The sequence below is a fragment of the Ambystoma mexicanum genome, chromosome 8 (genome assembly GCF_040938575.1).
Source record: "Ambystoma mexicanum isolate Mex_15411 chromosome 8, UKY_AmexF1_1, whole genome shotgun sequence".
Lineage (NCBI taxonomy): Eukaryota > Metazoa > Chordata > Amphibia > Caudata > Ambystomatidae > Ambystoma > Ambystoma mexicanum.
In genome coordinates this window covers 61332067-61349326 of record NC_090929.1, presented here as the reverse complement: position 1 = coordinate 61349326, position 17260 = coordinate 61332067, and the positions used below count along the sequence as shown (strand labels likewise).

Genomic DNA, 17260 nt, shown 5'->3' with positions numbered 1-17260 from the left:
AGGTGGTGACCGGAGCCAAGCTTTCTCAGGGAATATAGGGCAAGGGGCAGGCAATGCAGTCATCCCTTCTTTAATGTTATTTTGAGCTTTGCTATTCTTTCCTTTAATAATCTGTTTAATCTCTCACAGGCGCCATTCGCCTGTGGGTGATAAGCGGAAGAAAATATATGTTTAATACCGAACAGGAGTACTATCTGTTCAAACTGCTAACTTACAAAATGCTGTCCATTGTCAGACTGCAAAACCTTGCACACACCCCACCTGGGGAACACCTTACGTACAAGGAACTTGGCGGCAAACAAGGCATCAGGGTGCATGCATGGATCTTCCTCGATTCATCTAGAAAACAGACATACTACTACCAGCATATCTGTAGCCGCTGCATGTCTGTAACATATCCACATAATCTATATGTAGATGCTGAAATGGGCCATTGGGTCTTGGAATTGCTCCTCTTACTGTTCGCAAAATATGCCCTGCAGAACCTTTCTGGCACACAATGTAATTGACAATTAACTGTGCCACATGCTCTAATAGATTAGGAGAGAACCACTTATTCTATTGTAGCAGCTACACTCTCTCGAGTCGTGGGTAGTGAAGCTGTTCCAGCGCTACTCGAAAATAATGCTAGAGGCATAACTGGCTTTCCAGTGCTATCCCGTTTCCAAATGGCATCAGTGGGGGATAAATAATACCTGTGCTTTCTCCATGAACCCTGTTCTTCTTGTGAGGCTCGACCTTGTATTTCAATTAACTGGACAATAGACAGCATGTTCAAGCCCTCCTTTACCAACATGCATCGTCATGTCATTTGTTTAACATCTTTTTCTTCAAGAGTAAATGTGGGTGATTGGGATGTTTTTAGCCTCTAAATCTGCAGTTTCATTTCCGCGGGAAACAAATCTGTTCTTTTGGAATGCGCTGCACATTTTATTACTGCTAGGGTCAATGGGAGACTTAATGCTGCTATAAGCCTATCCAATAGGGCTTTATATTGCACTGTAGTGATGTCTGCGCAGAGGAAGCCCCTCCATTTCCAACATGACAAGCCTGCGTGTACAGTTGATGTCACATAGGTGGAGTCAGAGTACAGTCACTTCCTCGTCCTCAAATCTCTGCAGCGCTTCAATGAGTACCACTAAATTCTGCAGCTTGTGCTGAATAATTCAAAGACAGTCTCATACTCGTCACTACCTCATTTACCTTCTCGATTCAACTTTATTACCGCTGGTCCAGTATGCCTTTCCCCAGTGGTCTGGTCAATTCTCGAAGAACCATTAATAAAAACAAACCCCCCCCCCTTCCTCCTCCTGAGGGCATTTTCTCTAGCCTGGGCAATATCATTATAAGGAACAAGGTACTTACCTGTAACTGTTCTCCAGCATGGGTCTAGCATGGATTCACATGCTCATGAATATTCCCAGTCAGGCTGAGAATCCTTGGTAAAAGAAAACTGTTTCACTTTCGTTTAGAAACGGTCTTTCTCCTATAAACCAATCACAGAGCTCTGAGTCCTACTGCCCCAAGCCAACGACTGCCCTATCCCTAAGCCCCTCCTCTGCCAGCCATCTTCAGATTTGGTAGCACGTAAAGTGGCCGTAGGACCAAGAGAAGAGCTGCAGAGGGGCAGGCGGGAGTGTTTGCATGTGAATCCATACAAGATCCATGCTGGAGAACAACAGTTACAGGCAAGGATTTTGTTACATCTCCAGCATGGGGTCTAGCATGGATTCACATGCTCATGAATAAAGAATGCACAGCAGTACATAAAGCTTCAGCGCTCCAGCCACATCCAGCGAGTGCAAAGTCCTTTCAGCCGGCGACAAAGGTGCCGGAAAAAACACAGGCAACACAGAGGGTTCGTTGAGTTGAAATTCAAATGGAACCTTGGGCATGAAGGAAGGGTGTGTCAGTGTGAAAGGTCAAGTAAGCTGCGTGCAGGACAGTGCCTGGATCTCACCTACGCTTCTTGCAGAGGTGATGGCCACAAGGAAAGCCGCCTTCCATGACAAACTTGAGCGGAGGTGAATGCATAGGCTCGAAGGGCCCCTCCCCCCCCCAAATGAGCCTAGTCAGCACCAGGTTGAGTTCCCACGCTGAGGCAGGAGCCTTCACCGGTGCGAACAAGCGGAACAGTCCCTTGATGAACTCTTTAACTAGATGGTGCGACCACAGCGAAGACCGTCCCGGAGATCTGATATTGCGGGAGATAGCTGCCAGATGTACCTTGATGGAGGCGTGCGCTAGCCCTGATTTAGCCAATGGCAGTAAATACAGAAGTACTTGAGGGGCCTTGACCCAAATGGAACAGTTTTGCCACGTGGTGCCGGACCCAGAAGATTAACCTCAGAGGGTTAATCTTCTGCGACCGGCACCAAGTGGCAAAACTGTTCCATTTGTGTCGGTAGCACTTCAAAGACGACGACGCTCTGGCCTTGGCGAGTACCTCTCTGCAGTCTGCCGGGAGCTCGTAACCACCAAACCGATGAGATCCACAGCCACTGGCAGCTTGACTGGAGGGGACGCGGACAAGGTCTGGGTACCAGATCTGCCTTGCCCACGCTGGTGCGCCAGTTTGGGATACATCTACCGCCCAGCAGAACTCCCCTATACCACCAAACCACATCGCAGCAGTCACCAGCGGAATGGCTGCGCTGGCGCTGTTGAGCACCATCGCCTTGCCTTAAAATTGCGTTTTGCAGTCACCAAAATAATGGCTGCGCTGACTTACCAGCCACATATGGGGCGAAATGAAACACCAAATACCCCGAGAATTGTTGCCAGTATTTTCATAAGTGGCTCCAGAGGAAAGTTCATTTGCACAAAAAAGAAAAGAATTCAAAAAGGCAGCACTGCTAGGCTGCCAACCAAAAGCTTTTCACTGAAAAAGGTAATTTTCTTCCTTTTAAAATGACTGCGCCCTGATGCCCTTTTTCATCCGTTCAACAGTACACAGTTCTGATCCAGTGAGACCCAGCTAGGTCCATTCATATTCAGGGTGCTCCAGCAAAAGGGGGCATTTCTCACTGAATGACAGGCTGTGCCAGGCAAGATCCGTGAAATAACAAAGAACTTCACTCCAAGCCGTACAAAGAGAAATGCTTACTTTGCAACAAAATATCACAGCTAACTTCTTCATAAGAAGCCCCCTCTCTATCTTGTCTGTTTCCAAGGATCCATAAGTGGAACAGATTTCTTGTGTAGTAGAAACTAACTATGGCCATGGAAATGCTCAGAATAAAGATACCAAAAAGCTGCATTTGAAAGTGACATCCAGCAGATTTAACCCACGAGTGAAATGTGCTTTTGACACAAGAAAATGCAGTTTAAAAGTGAAATGTTGAATTAAGGCCCTGTCCTTGCCTAGAAATGTGAGGGGGGTTTTGTTTGTAAACATATGGGATATTTAATTCCAACAGATTTGCTTTCTGGTTCAGAAAAAAAATAATAAATGCATTTACTGTGCTGAAGCCACAATACAGGCTTTTCCTGGCCTGGCTTCAGAGGACATTTGCTTCCTGGGAACAGGATCTGCCTTCCCCCAAGGGGACCAGCCCCCGGGACCATTGAATAGGCAATTGTGGTGGATCTCGCACCCTCGTCAGACTCTTGTGGCTGTGCTCCAGCCTGGCAGAATGGATTGATTTCTGGGACACATAGGTGTGACTTTCTTAGCAGCACCTCCCCTAAAATTCAAACTGGGGAGCTTCAAAGGCAACTCCATGGCAACACAGGACTAGGCTTGACAGTTGGCTGTGGGTTGGAAGGCAATGCCCTTATTTGGAAGACAAAAGCCGGCTCATCTGGGGCAAAAGAGCATTTTATTTAATAAACTTTAAGACTTTTATTTCTGCAACCGGACAACGCAGCGATGTGAAAGTTTAACAATTTAAATGCAATTTTTAGATCATTAAAGCAATAGTAGTTGTCCCTAGTATTTAGCGAACGCAAACGACAGAAACATGGAAATCATAGGCAGTGTACATGGTGCAACTTTAACATGTAATGCAAACATGCTCTATGATAATAGGTAAACATATATAAAATAGAATTTTAGGTAAAATATTTCCCACTGAAAAGTGTGAAAGATTATAAGGAGGGTGAAATGACAAAGTACAGACTTGGGAGTCAGAATGTCATGCTCTGTATGAAATGTGTCATTTGCCTATGTGATTTTCAAAAATGCCACACCTGTTAAAATGTGCAATTTTTGTCATAACTGATTTTTGGCAAAAATGACTTTGGGAGGGCATGGGCAATTTAAGCTCACACCATAAAACTGATGTCATGTCCTTGAAGCCCAACCGGTTGACAGGAAGGCGGTAACAGTAAACCCTGACCAATACAGTTGTTAATGGCATGTCAAGCCAAAGGCCTGCCCCCATGGTAAATCCTGTGAAGTCATCCGCCTTATAAAAGGGGGAGACTCAGAGAGACAAAAGGACACTTCTGAATTTTCCAGCTCCTTCGTATCCAGATATTCCATATTCATCCTGCAAGATTTCAGTTCCACTGTCAGGCCAGAGCATAGCTGACCCTATCCAGGCAGGACCATTGATCCAGAGAAACCCCACTAAAAAAATTCCCACTAATTCAGAGAGAAAGGGGAAAAGTGGCAGAACCCTCATTGGGATTATCCAGTGCTGCCCGACTGCCCCGTCACCTGTTTTATCCAGCTGATGCACCTCGCTATCTATTGAGACTTGACCCCGGTTCCCAGCTGTCCCCTTCTTAGAGAACCCGCCGATGTGCCGTGACCAGATCCTTTGATTCCAGAAACCTGGTTGGCTGTCCCAAATCCCAAACTCAAATATTGATTTTATCACCCATCCCATAGCAAAACATAGCGTACCCCTTTTTGATACCTTGTCTTTGTTCCACACCATAAGTCATCCTGAAAGTACACTAGCAACTAATAAAGTTGAGTTTAAATAATAAATTAGAATTTATTAATCATCAATGACCGTTGAGCCCATAAATGATAACATGTTTCGGCTCCACTGAGCCTTTTTCAAATCCGGGCTACCCAAAATTATAATATAGGACATACAATATATCATAGTCAAAAAACAGTTTGTATGAACGACATTAATAAAGTATAACATAATTCCAGTTTTCAAATATCGTGACCACATAATGTGCATAATAGCATGAAAGAGATTAGACAGAAAAACAAGGATGGGCAAAAGGGAAGGATTCATGGGTGTAGCAAAATAGGCAAACATATCATGATACATTATTATGTTTAGATATACAGAAAAAGAACACAAAAAACAAAAAACAAAAAGAAAGCAAGAAAAACCCATTAGTAATCATTGATCTTCAATTCATTGAATAATATAACCAAATTCTTCAGTGGTCCCTTGATACAAACTAACAACTTAGTGCATGTCCTTACCCGAAATTTGATGTAACCAGTTCTTATGACTTTTGTCCATGTAGTAGTAACGGGGTATAATCCCCACTAACAATCTAAACAAAGAATGTAGGTAGGACAGGTAAATTAAAATAATTGTCCAATTTGGAATATACATAAATTATGTATATCAAGGTTGCCGATGGCAACTACGCATTTTCGCTCGTACAAATAAATCCCGCCCTTCACCAACCGGGCAATCAACTACGTAACATGATAACGTATTTCAAATATGGAAAGCGTATTTCAAGTATGGAAAGCATGACATTATAACTTATTTTGTTGCTACTCCTCGCATCCGATAACATTTGTCGAGTGCCATTAAAGCTAAATCCCATTGAAAAGTAAACCATAACATATGCGGTCCTCTCTTACCAGTTCCTGGAACACAAACAGTCACACGCGTCGGCAGGTAAGCCGAACGCTTACTAGATATGCCTTCTTATACTGAGCGTCATCACTGTGCGCGGTTGCCACGGCAACGCAAGAACCGCGTCGTCATTGAAAACCGCATTCTATCCCCTGGCATTCTATAAATTACATACGCTGTATGGAACAATGTTTTTAGTAACGCCTTAGAAAACTATGACAAAGCATATATGTGCTTCTCGTGACCCAATTTAAATTTGTTAAATACTTGAATAGTTACTATCACAATATTGATTGTTCATAATCACGGGCACTAATGCACCTAACAACAAAAGAGTTGGTAAACATTAAACACAACATTCAAATGGCAATAATGAACTACCAATTATGATAGGGTATCCCTTTAAAGCACCCTGGGTTGCATGTAACCTCATAGTGTACGATGTGCCCTGTTCTTAATCAAGAATAGCAATGTAAATTATTCGAGCTTAAGAAACCAGATTGCAATGTACTACATCTCACAAGAATGAAACCATTTCATTATCTGTATTAAGTCCTGTGTTTGTCGAATTAAAGTAACAAATTGCTCTTGCTTCCGCTTGTCGTAACGCCTTCACTCTGTCACCACCTCTTTTGTTCAAGGTTACTTGTTTGAGACCAATAAATCTAATTTCCGATTTATGATGTAACTGATGTGTTTTTTGCCAATGTTCAGCTAACGGAAGTGATGGGTCTTGACTGCCAATTTTGGCTAAATGTTCACGAATGCGAATTCTCAACTGTCTCTTGGTGCTACCAATGTATAGTTTGTGGCAGACACAGATGATACCATATACTACAAAAGTTGTTTTGCAGTTGATTCCTTGTTTAATGATCCAACGTTTTCCATTTTTGTCTTCGAATTCCGTTGTTCGTTGATATGCATATTTACATTGTGGACAGACACCACATTTCCTGAAACCAGAATCTTTCTTGTGTAACCATGTACCTTGAGTAGTACTATCAATGTCCGGTAATAATGATGGACTAAGAATGGATTTAAGTGCATTTGCTCTTCTGAAGGTAATGCGTGGGTGATCACTCACAAAATCACCAATATGGCTGTCCAATTTAAGTAAGTACCAATGTTTGTTCAAAATTTTGCGTAATCTCTGGTGGTCTGAACAATATTGAGTGATGAAGCTAATTGGCATGTTAGCTTCCAAATTATTCCCTTGTCTCTGTCTCAAAGTATCCTGCTGCTGCATCAATTTGGTTCTCTTATATGCTTTGCTTATATCTTTTTGGGCATATCCCCTTCTTCTGAAACGTCGTAACAAATTACATTCCTCTTCAAATTTTAAGTTACTGTTACAATTTCGTCTCGCTCTGATGTATTCACCCAATGGTATATTGGTAATAGTTGGTCGAAAATGACAACTCTTAGCATGTAATATTGAGTTGACTTCAGTTGGTTTTCTGAATGTAGTTGTTTGTAGTACTTGGCCTTCCAAATATATTGTCAAGTCCAAAAAATGTATCCGTTGTTTGTTACATTCTCCAGTAAATTGAATATCAAAACAATTAAGATTTAACCTGTCCACAAATGCGTAAAATTCCTCTGTACTACTATCGACGATGCAGAAAACATCGTCAATGTACCTTGTCCAAAATTGGATTTTCTCAATGAAAAATGATTCAGTGTATATTGCTTTGTCTTCCAACATCCCCATGAAGATATTCGCCAATGCTGGGGCATATTTAGTACCCATAGCTATCCCCTTGGTCTGTTGGTATACCTTGTTGTCAAAGGTAAAGACATTGAGATCAAACGTCAGATGTAACATTTCTTTAATCATGTTCAAATGGTTATAATACGAGGCTGACTCATGCCTGAAAGTATAGTCAACTGCAATCATGGCCCATTTATGCTGAATAGACGTGTACAGTGCCTTCACATCTAGAGTCGCTAGAAGGAAGGTACTCTGCCAAGTAAAGTTTTGTAGCTTCCGTATAAGGCTGGTGGAATCCTGCAAATATGAATGAAGTAACATAGCCCTTGGTTTGAATAATAGATCCAAATATTCCGAAATATTCTCTGTGACCCACCCAATCCCACTCATGATAGGGCGGCCCTCTGGTATCCTTTCATAAGATTTATGTATTTTCGGTAAGAAGTACATTGTTGGAGTTACCGGTTCTTTTATCCATAAATAAGTGCGTTCATCATCCGTTATCAATCCTTTTCTATGCCAATTAAGTATGTGCGCTTCAACTTGTTCCAATGCTGATTTTCGAAAATCATCCGTTCTTAATTCATAGCAACCAGGAGTATTTAGATGTCTAGATGCCATTTCCAAATAGTCCTCCCTATCCATTAGCACAATATTGCCTCCCTTGTCAGCCTCTTTGATTACTGTCCGTGAGTCCAATTTAAGTGAGACAAGTGCTTTCCTTTCTGATTTAGTTAAGTTGTTCTGGGTGATCCAATTCTTATGTTTTTTACAATTAAGATTATATAGATCTCGTGAAACCGCTTGTTAAAAAGTGTCAATGACGTTGTCAGATGCCAGCTGTGGCATACATTTTGAACGTACTTTAAGTTCCTTTGTGGTAAGAGTATCAGATTTTATCTTGAGTTCGTCTAATAAGTGAAATACATGATATTGATCATCTTCGGTCAATGAGCGCAAAGTATACGTATCTTCAATATCCTGAATCGACTTATCACTTATCGGTATTCTTACCTCTTCAGGAGTGAAATCACCTGGTACTTTAGTTGCAAAAAAATTTTTTAACTTCAATTTTCTAGTAAATTTGAATAGATCGATTTGTACGTCCAATGGACTGAAGTTACATGTGGGTGCAAAGGATAGACCCTTGTTAAGAAGAAGTCTTTCCTCTTGAGATATAGTTTTTTTAGACAAATTGAGGACAAGATCATCTGTTATTTGGTGGTGCCCATCTCCTTGGAGCTGGCCCTGGTTTGTCTCTTGTTTGCTTGTGAGATTCCTATGTTGCCGTCGTTTTCTACACCCCCTCCTTCCTCTTCTCCTAGCACAGGTGTCAAAATACCCATAGTTGGTGGTAGCTGAAAACGGACTGTTTTCTGAGTGGAATTACGATTCCCTTTCTTGTATCTTTTGATTTGATTCAAATATCCTCTTTGTTCAATTGATTTGGAACTTGCACTAGCTTGATTGTCTTGGTCCGAGTCTGCATCTGAACTGGCCGATGATGTGTTGGGGGTTGAGTTTTTAGACATTGATTTTGAACTTAAATCATATTTAGTTTGGAATGTATACACACGATCTTCCCTATAATCACGTTCATCTCTATAACTTTTTTGTAGTTTTCTTATTTTTACTTCATCCTGATATATTTGTAACAGTTCATACATCTTCTCATAGTTTTTGGCTTTGGTATCCTCATTAGATTTCATCTCAGCAATTTCTTTACGTATGCCTTCTATACCTTCTAATGCCCTTTTATGCTCCCTAGTGGCATGTTCAATCAATAGGTCAATCATCTTCATAGAGCTGTTGCTCAAATTGGCTTCCCAGCCTTCTGCTAAATCTTTGTCTAACTCATTGTTAAAGTTTGGAAATATAAGAATCCTCAAACCCCTGGGTACTCTGTCATTGGCGACATAATTCTCAAGTGATACTTTTTCCCAATACTTGTCAATTTCCTTTTTCGATATTCTTTCCAGTTTTATAAATTTCGAACGTAAGTCTTCTCGTTTTGTAGCAATACTTGAGAATGCATGTGACATATCCCCTCGGGGGGTAAACAGGTTTTTAGTTTCTTCTTCACGGTTCTTCATATATGCTGCCATCATAGAAGAATGTTTGGCGCAGAGTCCTGTATTTTCATTAATTAATCTCTTCGGTGTATGGGACGGTTAGGCTTTTTACCGTCCTTATACAGTTGACCTGCGACTTCATTGACCGGATTTTGAAACTTTGTGCGTATAACCATTGGGATTGTAAGGAGTCGCCCTTGTGGAGCAAGTTTCTTCAAAGCCACAGTTTTTCAATACACTAGCAACTGTTTAATTTATCCGAATCACCTGTGTATTCTGTTCCTTGATTTCTAGGTGTTAGCGTCATTTTTCCCTTCCTTACCGTTCTTTGCTTAGATCCTTTTTTTTCATATTTTGAAAAATTTAATGAATTCCCATTTAGAGCTGAACGCGGCGTGAATGTTAACCTTGCAAATTAACCTTCGAGTGCACTGTCTTTCTTTAACAATATAGTCACTAAAATCTAGTTTAAGTAAAACTTGTCATTCCTTGTAAACCGATTTTCCTTGCCCACTGCTTTTATTTTCGAACCGAATTTCCTTTCCTACCAATAATCTCATCTTGGCATTCATCTAGAGTTACCCTTTCACTTGCCTCTCATTCCTGTGATGTGCATCTATTCTTTAGCATAAAAACAGCATTCCTACTCTGCCTATTCAACCCGTTTTCCAAACCGTTTTGACATTTTAACCTGTAAAAATAAGAAAATGCAAGTTTTCAACGCGCGATTTGGCTGCACTGGTTTTTCCTTTCCAGGTCGATTTCTGAACTGCTTAGGACATTGATTGATAGTGTGCTAGTGTCCTGATACTGTTATATGTATACTGAGGCCATCGCCTCAGCTTCTGCTCTGACCACCAAACTCATTTATGCCATAAAACCCTATTTTACCACGCCCAACTGCCTCTCCATAGCCAGAGCTACTATAGGAGCCAGACTGGACTACTGCAACGCCCTCCTGGCAGGCACATCGACAAAAAACCTAAGCAGGCTCCAAATAGTGCAAAATAACGCCCTCCGCGCTGCACTACACATCCCCAAAACTGACCATATTTCACAGGCCAGAAGACTCGTCCATTGGCTCCCAGTCAAGGAAAGAATCAACTTTAAAATGCTCACTCTCACACACAAGTGCATCAATCACACAGCACCCCCCACCTATCTGAAACTATAACAAAGAACTCCTCCATCCGTCCCAGAAGAAGCCATCACGCCAACCAACTCCGAGTACCCACTGTAAGAAGAGCCAAAGCCGGCGGCATTGGCTTCCCACACACAGCACCTAAGCTCTGGAATGCCCCCCCCCAACTCACTCAGAGCAGAACCAACGCTGTACTCCTTTCGCAAATCCCTCAAAACCACTCTTTTCAACTTAACTTCTTCCCTTCTTCACCTACACTAGCTCGCATACGTCTGATACGAAATGTGTCCTATAATGAAAATTGCTTTGTAACCATCTTCCTTCTACTGTAACCAGATTATGTATGTCTTCATGTAACAGCGCCACGATGCCACCGGGCTGACGTGCACTTTAAATAAATCCGAATAAATAAATACTCAATTTGTGCTCTTTTCATTCAACCGTGCCTGGAAATAAACATTTAGTAATTTTGCGGGCCATTTTGCTCAGTTTTCGTGGGAGCTAAATCCGGTTTTCTGCCTCCTATTCAGTGGGGGTAGGTCGGATTTTAATTCCGATTACTGCATAGGGTACAGGACTCCTGGGTACACCTCCCCATCCAGTGTGAATAGGGTTTGAGGGAGTGTTGCAGGGGAAATCATTAACTGGGTTACCCTTTAAAAAAGTGTGTAGTGTTTATCTTTCATGAAAAAGTCTAACTAAGCGCATTCCATCAATCTACCTTGTAATTATCACCCCACTGGTGATTGCTGCCCAATATTACTTGTGTGTGATTTTGTTTGAATTTCAAAATAAATATTATATTACCATCCACTGGCCTGGTACATGGTCCATTGTGGCCCGGGGTATTTGTAACAGGGGGGGTGTGAGACGGGTTGAGTGCCATCTCAATCTGAATCCTTAGTTAATGTAAATGTGTTTTAATTGAGCGCTGCAGCCTAGGCCAGTATCAAGAGTCCCGGTCTGGTGTCTGTCGCCGCATTAGAATCCTTAATACAAGTACCATCTGAGTTGACTGATGACTCGAAGTAGTTGTGGCAACTGAGGGCACACATATAGGAGGAGGCTGGGAGAACCTGCTGGCGAAACTCTGGCACTTGGTGTTTGTCGCCGTCACAAACTGATCGATCTGTGGACTGCCCCATTTGAGGAATCGGTTGTCCACTTGATCCTGGCGAAGCTCCCACTTGTGGCAAGAGCGCAGCTAGCTGCTGAGAGTCAGCGACAGTGTTCTTTACTGATGCCAGGTGAAACGGAATGAAGAACATCCCTGGCCGACGGCCCAGTGCCACAAGCCCTGCACCCCTTTAGAGAGCACTGGGGATATGGTGCCCCCCCTGCTTCCAGATGTAAAACATTGTGGTGGTATTGTCCTTGAAGACCCTCCCCACTTTGCCCTTGAGGGACAGCAGAACCGACTTGAGGGCCCATAACACTGCCCGTAGTTCCAGTACGTTGATGTGTAGCGTCTTCTCCTCCGGCAGCCACAGGCATCTGGCGTGAAGAGGTCTGGTGTGGGCTCCCCATCCTTCCACGTAAGCGTCCGTTGTGACTGTCTCTTGGTACGGGGGGCTCTTGAAGTCCATGCCTCCAGCGATGATGAAGCTCACGCCCCACCACCTTATCGTTCGACAGAACTCCTCGTCGAGCGTGATTCTGTACTGGAAGCCTCCAGACACCTGAACCCATTGGGCGTCCAGGAATTCCTGCAGCGGGCCCATCAACAATCTGCAGAGCCGGATCAGGTATATACAGGACGACATCATGCCAAGCAGAGACTTGATGGTCCTTACCGTGGAGATCTTCAGTGCTAACAGCCGTTGCACCTTGCCCAAGATGGCCGCTATCCTCTCCTCTGATGGTGCCGCCAGGCAGGACACCGTGTTGAGCCTGGATCCCAGGAACAGCACATTCTGCGATGGAGTCAAGCACAACTTGGCATAATTCACAGAGAACCCCAGGTCCGTCAGCAGCCGGACGGTCCTCGCTGTGTGATTGACGGCGATGTCCCTTGACTTGGCCCGGATGCGCCAGTCATCGAGGTAAGGATACACACGAATCCCCTGTAATCGTGGATGGGCCTTAGCAAAACAAAAAGGTGATGGCTGGAAGGTTTTGAATTAATCATAACCACAGGCATAGCTCTGGGAAACCTCCTGACCATCGTTTTTCAGCCTGCCAAGCCATTACAGAAGGGGAAAAACCATACGCAAATCAGGATTGGTCCTACCCCAAAAGTGGCAGTCCAGCCCGAACTGCGAGGTCACATCCCTTCTGGTGCACAAGCATCCCCAGACATGTTTCAGCCTTGTTGGGCATCAGTGATGAGTAGCTTGGGTCTCTAGGCCAGGCAGACTTGGGACACACTTTTGGACATACCCGTCCCACTCGGGGTGACTTTAGCAAAACCAGAGCCAGGTACTTGGTGAAGACACTGGGCACCGACTAAAACTGGTAATGCTTCCCTCGTACGACGGAGCGCAGGAACTTGCGATACTTTTCATGTATGGGGACGTGGAAGTACACGTAGTCTAGATCGACCGACAATAGAAAGTCTCCCTCCTCCAGCTGGCTGAACATGTGCTGCAGCGTGATCATCCTGAACTTCTTCGAACGTATGCACTTGTTGAGTTGTCTTAGATCGAGAATGGTCTTTCTTACGAGAAAGTATCTTGAGTAAACTCCGGAGCCCCAGAGTCGCTTTGGAACCAGCTCCATCGCCCCTTTTCTTAACATGGCCCGAACCTCCACCAGCAGCTGAGGGATGTGTTGTTCCTGTCGAGCCACCAGTGGTATTCGCGGACACTTCTGTTGAAATTCCAAAGTGTGTCAGTGGGTGAGAGCGTCCATCACCCATCGGTCGGTGGAGATGGTCTCCCACATGCTGACAAAGTTCGCCAGCCGGCCTCCCACCGGGGTGCAGGCCTGACGTCTTGGCCGGTTCAATCCTGCGACGACGGCGGCCACCTCCGAAAGCCTTGGAGCAAACCCTGTTGGCTTCCTGGGTCATGGAACCGGAGGGTTGGCGGTAAGAGAACGAGCCCCCGCCGAAACCCTTTGAAGATCTGCTAGACTTCCCTTCCGAGGAATGAAAGGACGGACAGTGTTGTTGCAGCATGCCCAAGGCACGGGCCGTCTCCATTTGGTCTTGATGGCCTGGAGGAATTTATTGACAGCCTTTCTAAAAAGGTTGTCTCTGTCGAACGGCATGTCCAGGGCCCTCGTCTGGACCTCATGTCTAATGTTGGTGGCCTTGAGCCAGCCACGACGACTAAGGCAAACCCCGTTTCCCATCTGGCGAAAACCTGTGTCCGCAATCTCCAGAGCCACAGTGATGGCGTGGTCCGACGCCACCATGCATTCCTGAAGGATCTCCAAAGCCTCGACGCATTTGTCCTCTGGGAGGAAATCCAGGAGTGGAGCCATCTTATACCAAAGCTCCCAGTCGTATCTGGCCATGATCGCTGGCTGCCTTGACCGTCGTCGACCCGAGTAGATGACCTTTCTACCCATGGAATCCAACTTCTTCCCCTCGTTGTCCGGGGGTTCAGATGAAGCAGAGGCCAAATTCGACACCTTCTTCCTGGCGGCCGCCGACACCACTGAGTCTGGCGACAGTTGAGACCGCAGACACTTGGGCACAAACTCGGGCACCCGGTATTTCTTTTCAAGTCGGTCTCTCTTTGCTGGGGCTGAGGCGGGGTTCCTCAGCAGCGCCAGCCCCTCACCCCAAACGTCGTCCAGGAGCAATACCGACAGGATGGTCTTCCATTTCGCCTCCCGGCACTGGTACAGGAAGCCCTCCTCTTCTAGAAAAGCTCCGACACATGAATGGAAGGATCCCACTTCGTCCAGCGGAGAAGCTCTCAGCAGCAGTGACATCCCGCCACGGTCGTCTGTGTCAGTCGTAGCCGTGACGGCCGCAGGACCCTCTTGCACGGTGACTCTAACGGAAGCGGACTTGTAGTGCTTGGCCTTGTCTTGGCCCCTCACGGATGGAGCGCCCTCTAAGGACTCAGATGCCCACTCTGGTTGGCTGTATCCGGAAGAGGCATGCCCCTGCGAACCACCCGGGGCAGAGGGCCTGGCATTGAGCCACATCGCCAACCGGACGAGTCAATCCTTAATCGTGCCCTTCGAGAAGCCACGGCAGATCTTACAATCTTCTTCCTTATGCATCGGGTGTAGACAATACAGGCACTGGGAATGTTTGTCATCCGTGAAAACATTGCGCAAACCGTGTCTGGTGCACAGCTTGAAAAGGGAAGATCCATCCTTCTCCTCCGACATGATCCGTCACGGTGTAGGACTGATGAACTTCTGGAAGCTTCCAAGAAGAAGGAACAAGTTACTTACCTGTAACTGTTGTTCTCCAGCCTTTACTGCCTTCATGAGGACAAGACGCACGTGGAGAAGGACTGTGCGTTTTGCGGCAACATGTCGGAACGGACCATGAAGGACCGCCATCAACGTCTCGCCAACTGGCTGGAGGGTAAGAGCCCGTCTGGCGAGAAGAAGAAGAAATCCGAGCGGTCTTCTAAGACCTTTGAGGGCGCCCCGGCGACGGGGGCCCAACATAAGGCCAAGCACCGCGAGTCCGCTGGCACCGGGAGCGCCGAACGGTCGGGCTCTACGGGCGCCAGGCAGGGCGCACCCTCCCCGGCACCATCAACCACGAGCCAACGCTCTGGGTCGGGTAAGAGGAAGGCCGAGCACCCGGCGAAGCTCCTGGAGAGGCCCCGGTCGAGCTCTAAGGCAGAGGAGGAGCGTGGCAGTGCCCCCTCCCTCAAGGATAAGGCGGTGAGCGCACCTAAGGTGGTGAAGGCCTTGATCCATCCGACCAAGCCCTCTATCGAAACGGTCGCGGCGGCCCTGGCTCAGCCTGTGGTGGCTGCACCAGTGGTGGCGACCTCAGGGCCCAGAATCTCCCTGCCTCCTCGGAGGGAGTCTTCCTTTGTGCCCATCGATAGGACCCCCGTGAAACCCCCCGTGGGGAAGAAGAAGGGGGGGCAGGGCGTCGTCGTAGAGTCGGCCTCAACCTCAGAAGAGGAGCTGATCGAGGTCTTAAGCCACGGCCTAGGCGTGGAAGAAGGCCAGCCCGTCGGAATGGACCCCGACGCAGGTGACGACGACGACATCGTCGAGGATACCGACGGGGCCCCTGCTCGCCCGTCGGATTCCCCTCTGCCAGCGCCGCAAGACAACTCGGCGGCCATTTTGTTGGCCATACAGTCCTTATGCTCCGAGATAAGGACGAGGCTACCGTTACTGACGGAGGAACCTCTCCCGTCGGGGGATCCAGAACCGGGACCTTCTGGTGTTCCCCCTACCAAGAAAAGAAGGATCCATCCACCACCTCCTTTTCAACCGTCGCGCCCCTTCCAGCCCTCCTCCCCGTCCACCCGAGGGGATGATACGGGGACTGACACGGCAGCGACGGGTACGGACGACGAGGCATACGACGAGGATTTTCCGTCGTCGCCTCCCACCAGGGCCTCTCCGCCCGACGAGATCGGATGGGGCACACCCCAGATCGACCTGTTCGCGACGGCGACGAACACCAAGTGCCGGAGGTTCGCCAGCAGGTTTCCCCAGACGAGGAGCATGGGCGATGCTTTCTCGTTCCCCTGGGAGGGCCTGTTCCTCTACGCGTTCCCTCCCTTGCCTCTGCTAATCCGGCTCATCAACCAGCTCAAGAGGTCACGGTGCAGGATGATCCTCGTCGCACCTGCGTGGCCGAGGCAGATATGGTTCCCGGACCTTCTGGACTTGTCAGCGTCCCCGCCGATCAAGCTGCCGGCGGACGCGGATCTACTCTCCAGGGAAGGAGGCGCCATCCTCCACCACGACCCGAAGTCGCTGAACTTGCAGGCCTGGCTCCTGCAGCGCTAGAGTTTGGAGGATACGACATACCGGCTGATTGCAGAGAGGTTCTTGCAAAGGCCAGGGCGTCCTCGACTCTTAAATGCTACGGACACAAATGGAAGAGGTTCTCTGTCTGGTGCCACGCACAGAAGATTAACCCTCTACGGACTACGGCTCCCCAAGTACTGCCGTACCTGCTGACGCTGGCCAAAGCTGGTCTGGCACACGCGTCCATCAAGATTCATCTTGCTGCGATCTCCCGATACACCAGAACCACGGGCCGGACGTCCTTGTGGTCTCATCGTCTGGTGAAAGAGTTCATGAAGGGACTGTTCAGATCGTTCCCGCCGGTGAAGGCTCCGGCCCCGGCGTGGGAGCTCAACGTGGTGCTGACCAAGCTCATGGGACCTCCGTTCGAGCCTCTGCACTCGGCCCCGTTGAAGTTTCTATCGTGGAAAACAGCTTTTCTTGTGGCCATCACCTCCGCACGACGAGTGGGAGAGATCCAGGCCCTTTCCTGCAAGGCCCCGTACTTGACTTTCCACGACACGAGGGTAGTGCTCAGGACGCACCCCTCCTTCATGCCCAAGGTACCGTCGGACTTCCATCTCAACGAACCCTTGGTGTTACCTGTGTTTTTCCCGTCGCCTTCGTCGCCGGCTGAGAGGACTTTGCACTCGCTGGA

At 46.8% G+C, this 17260-nt stretch overlaps 1 protein-coding gene across 3 annotated transcripts in view; it reads right to left on the bottom strand.

Moving 5' to 3' along the window:
- Positions 1-17260, bottom strand: part of NUP214 (nucleoporin 214) — a 1006718-nt gene that overhangs the window by 776706 nt on the left and 212752 nt on the right. The gene's annotated exons all lie outside the window — the stretch shown is intronic.